General features: G+C 35.1%; 1 long non-coding RNA gene across 1 annotated transcript; it reads left to right on the top strand.

Moving 5' to 3' along the window:
- Positions 1-958: 958 nt before the first annotated feature.
- Positions 959-2,584, top strand: LOC112483562. Its single transcript, XR_003047663.1, has 3 exons — positions 959-1,033; positions 1,558-1,643; positions 2,486-2,584. It is a non-coding gene; the product is annotated as an uncharacterized LOC112483562 (long non-coding RNA).
- The last annotated feature ends 2,814 nt before the right edge of the window (positions 2,585-5,398 follow it).

Consider the following 5,398-nt stretch of genomic DNA (forward strand, 5'->3'; position numbering starts at 1 on the left):
AAGAATTCTTAGATACTGAAACACTCTTCTTTGCCAATCCAAAATTAGTAGATCAAAAAAAAATAATTTTCTTTATATTTGTTAAACAATCTAAGATTAAAAACTAAAAACCCAAGCCTAGATATGTGGGACTTTTCCATAGCAAAATAGAAAGTATCTGGAAGGCAATCTAAATAAAATCATTTAAGAAGTCATGCTGACATATCTGCTGAGGAACTGTTCACCAGAATGTTTAGACCAGCTCCAAAAATGTCAATCCACTGGCTTGTATGCTGATTATTTTGGGACAGAACACAGATTTCAGAAGGAAAGAATATAAGATAGCACTCAAAGAAACTGAATTTGAAGATATTAGCAAATGTACTCAGCTTTTCTTTCATCAAAGAAAGTCAAAATACAGCTTTGGATTTGTTACACACAGTTTAAAGGGTTTAAGATAAATATCATTTATTTCAAAATAAAAAATATCAAGAATCATAAGGAGTAAGGTATTAGAAGAGGAAAGAAGAGGATGGATTCAAGAGCTCATGGGACAGAAAATAAGACTGGCCTTCCCCTGAGTTAGGAGTAGTAGAGAGACTTGAAGAAGAGGCAGGGGGAGAAGGCATGTAGAAAAGGAAGATGAGAGGGTCGATGCTTCCCCCAAGGCCCAGATGTTTTTAGTGAAGAAGGAAGGGCAAGAAGCCACCTTTGTTTCCCTCGCCAGACTGTAAAATCTGTTAGGGTAGGGACTGGATCTGTTTTGTCCCTTACAGTAATACCCACCACTTAGCCCAGTGTATGGCATATTGTTGATTCCCAATTAGTATTTGTTGCATAAAATGAATGAGTGTGGGCATAGGGACTTAGAAGAGTGGGAAATGCTGGGAATAGCTATGTTAGGAGTCAACAAGAAGTGAATAATGGGGTTGCAAATTTGAGGTTAGATGGTATGCATTTAAAGCAAATCGGCATTTTTCTGAAGTTCAGAAGCAAGAACAGAAAAGCAGACAGATGGGAATTGCCATGACCAAGAGAGTAGAATGGAAAAGGGGTAAGAGGATCTATACACAAGAGCAATGGAGGCCAGGCTGAAAATGGGGTCAAGGGTGGAGACAGAGTAAAAGCAACAACAGACTGTCAAGGTCACAAGATTACAAGTACTTCTGAGAGTTTTAGGCAAAGAGCCTCTTTAAAACACCAGTAGAGCATATAGCTTTGTAACAGGCTAAGCATCCAACTCAAATTTTTACTCTAAATTCTGCAAGTCAGACTATGTCTGACTCGTTTTCCTTTGTAACCCAGTTTGTTAATTAAATGCATAAAAATAAGGAGGAGAGAAGGAAGGAAATTAGTTAAAGACATGATTGACATGTGTTATGTCTATTAAAATTATGAGTTATTCAGATTTTTATGTGTGCATAAATGTATATAAATGTTTGAATGTGTGCATAATACTACTCGCAAATACACATTCCATCATAAACATCCCCAAATATTTTCTGCTATATTGGAATTGATAACCATGATTGAAAAATCTGTCAGTTAGTTGAATTGTGTTCTATCTTCATGCTGCAGGATTGGGCCTAGATCTGGCAAATACTGGGCTTGAGGATCCAGGGAACAAAGAACCAAATTCCTGGGTATAGACATCTTGTCCAGAGGTGAGTTATTGAAAGGAAAGAGCCTAGACCTGACAGAGTTTGACCAGGATCAAAGACCATGGGACTAGCCAGGTCAAATGGAGAGACAAATGGGCAGGTACCACACAGAAAGTCAAAATCCAGAATTACTGTGTTTACTTCTTTGGAAGACCCAAAAAATCAAAGCCTCTGCTAAGACCCTTCCTTCCCTTCAGGCTCTTAAGTTCTCTGCCTTCAGTATCAATCATATTTTCCCTTCTAGGATTTTCTATTTAAAAGATGGATCTTTTGAATTAATTTTCATATCACCTCTTGTCAAAATGTGTTATTATGAGGTTCTTTTTATTTTAATTGTTTTAAATTTTTAATGCCATTTATTTTTCAAAACCATTGACTCATATATTTAGGTTTCTCGGATTGGAAATTCTTTACTTGTGAAAAATCAATGCAAATGTACCTTAGAAGCCTAACTAAGAGAAAGCAGTGACTCATTGTTAGATGGGAGTGAGGTGGGAGTGTGGGTTGAAGGGAAAAGAGAATGAAAGGAACTTCCACTCTCCTCCAGATTTCCTGAGCCTTCAGAATGTAAAATGTAATATTTCCAGGGAATCCATTGTTCATTTTAAAGGAAAACAAAAATTCTACACTTGCGTTCCTATTGGGTTTATAAATCAGGAAATTATTAAGGTGGAAACAAAAGAAATACCTCTTTGTTACTGATCATCTACTTAGTCATCCAAGTCCTTGAGTTTGATTTTGTTGCCAATTTGAACCTCTGAAAATAGAATGTCTCAAGTATTGTTTCCAAATCCTCAAATGCTTGCTACTAAATTATTCCTTTTCTATTTAACACCTAAACACAGAGAAGATGATACAAAAGAACGGGTGCCACGTATGGAACCAACATTGTACAAAATCTGGATTGGGCAGCCTCCTCCTCTTGTTAAAAAAATAAATTATAATACAGCTTTAGTGTGTGGGAATTTTTATGTGAACAAAGTCATCTCAAAATCACAACTCTGTAGTAATTGTTTAGTTGCCCCCTCATGTTCTTGAGACTTAGGGTTTAAAAGTTTTTCTTTATCACAGAACATAAAACCCCTAAGAAACATTTGAAATTGAATACAGACCTCTGGCTCTGAGACTTCAGATATTTTTCTCCCTTGCTCAGTTATCCAACTGTTTTAAAATCTTATTCTCTTTGATCATTGATAGGAATGTTGGCTTGGCACAGTCATTTTAGCTCCAAACTTGTGATGTTTTTTGAAAACTCTCAAGTATGAATTTCAACAAGTTAACCAAGGGTCCTTAATTCTCCTCCCAGCTCTAAGTATCATTTGATGCATTCGAAGTATTACATGTCATCTCTTGCCTATCTTTTTAGATCACACAGACTTTCAATTAGCTATTTTGGATTCTGACCACATATGCTAGGAAATAACTGTTTAAATATGCTCTTCTCCTAACACATTTCTGATGGGATTCCCCTGGCAAAGGTAGATGGGATTTTTTAAATTGGAAACCATACTAGAAACAGACTTGTTTTGGGTAATTGCTGATGAGTTTCCTGACTAGCATACATGGAGCTAAAGTGACAATTCCACTGAACAGAATAGATGGCAGAAAAGAAGGGTGAAAGATGGCACCCTACAAAAACAGGCTGTCCACTTGCAGCAGGAGTTAGTTCATACTCAGCTGGTCTCTCCCTACTGTCCTCTCTTCTGCTTAAATGTTTTGTATCTTCTTGCTGTTTCAGTGCTGAAATTCTGCCAAAAATATTAAACTCAATTTGAAAGAGAAAGGAAAACATAAAGATAAAATTTCCAAAAATTATAGGGAGGAATAGTTTTTCTTCTTCTTTAAAATTCAATCTTTCTATGACACACTATCCTCAATTAAAAGTCACTGAAACCAGTATCCACTCATCTTTAAAAAGACACTATTGATAATAGCTAATATTTATTGAGCTATTACTAAGTACCAGGAACTCCTCTAAATGCTTTTTTTACATTCGTTATTTTATCTAGTTCTCTCAGAAACTCCAGGAAGGATATACTTTTATTACCCTCGTTATAAAGATGAGGAAACAGATGCGATGGGATATTGATCTGCGAGAATTCATCTCCCTACACAGGCAAAACTTGGAGATATTGCGGGTTCAGATTCCAGACCACCGCAGTAAAGCAAACAAGGCAATAAAGAAATTACGAATTTTTTAGTTTCCAGTGCATATAAAAGTTGTCCTTGCTATACTATATTAAGCGAGCAATAGCATTATGTCTTTAAAATGTACATACTCTAATTTAAAAATACTTTATTGCTAAAAATGCTAACCATCATTCGCGTCTTTGGTGAGTCTTAATCTTTTTGTTGATAAAGGGTCTTGCCTCCATGTTGATGAAACACAATATCTTCAAAGCGCACTAAAGCAAAGCTCAATAAAATGAGGTATGCCTGTATTAATAATTTTAGACTCTTTATTAGAAGGGCTCTGAGAATCCCAATACGCATGTGCATATTTTTCACCCACTGAATATTAATTAACACTTATAAGAAGAGCAAAGTGAGGCCACAAGAGCAGTTATTAACTTTTAAAGAATTTTTTCAGTAATTCTGCTTCTAGAAAAACTCTCACAAATGTGCAAAAAGAGACATGTATAGGAATCTCATTTATATAGCACTTAAAATGAACGAACTAGAGTTCCATGTATTAACATGGGTAGATCCTGAAAACAACTTTGAGTAAAAAAAAAAAAATTTTGTTTAGTAAAAACTATGTTTAGAACATAAAACAACAGAATATGTTATTTGTGAACATATACTTATGTAATAAGAAGATAAAGATGTCAACCAGAAAGGTAAAATGTTCAGGATAACAATTGCCTTGGGAGGAAAGGAACAGGTCTGAGGAAGTAGGCTTTAACTCTATAATGTCTCATTTCTTTTGCTTTAAAAAATAATAAAAATATGAGAAAATAATATTTGTTCTTTCAGGATCTACACAGGTTTCTTATCTTATTCACGGAAAGGTTTTGTATTTTAAAAAATGCTTCCATCTTAAGAAAGATAATTAGGTATATTCATGCTGGAAAGGGGCAGAAATCACTATATAGAACATGATCTCTATAGTTTTAGGGTAAAATTTTTTGAAGCAAATTTAACTAGATGCTCAATTTATCCATAAAATAACTTGGTATGCCATACATAGACTGTCTAGCTTTGAGTCTTGTAAATTCAGGGAAACCTCCAAAATAAACTAGTTGTAAAACATATTCCTCGGTGATTTCACTAAGATAAATTTCTTAATATGGTTTTATGTTAGCTACAAACCACAGAGTACCAGTCCTCCAGACCCTACAATATTATCAAGGGAGCAGGAAGAATAGTTGTCTGGAGATTGTTTTAAGCCACACACTTCTGGCTAAAGACTCCTTTTCATGGGTCATCGTTATTATCTGGACTGTACATTCCCAAATCTGATTCCCTGACTCCCCTTCCCCTCCCTTTCCTCATCTCCCAAAGCACAGAATTTTATTGTAAAGATGAACACCCCTGAATGCTCTCTAATTAGGCTATGCAGTTTCGATAGTGAACGTACTTCATTACATTATTTGGTATAAGTTTCTGGGTCATATCTAAAAATACTTGAGCTTGGAAATTAATCTGATCTCTTGTTTGCTTTTGGTTGGAAGCTTTTTACTTTCTAGATAATAACGTAGTTAAAGAATGCTAAATCCAGCATTGCTTAAAGTGCTATTCATTTCTTAAGACTATAT

The sequence above is a fragment of the Pteropus alecto genome, unplaced genomic scaffold, assembly GCF_000325575.1.
Source record: "Pteropus alecto unplaced genomic scaffold, ASM32557v1 scaffold164, whole genome shotgun sequence".
NCBI classification, from domain to species: Eukaryota; Metazoa; Chordata; class Mammalia; order Chiroptera; family Pteropodidae; genus Pteropus; species Pteropus alecto.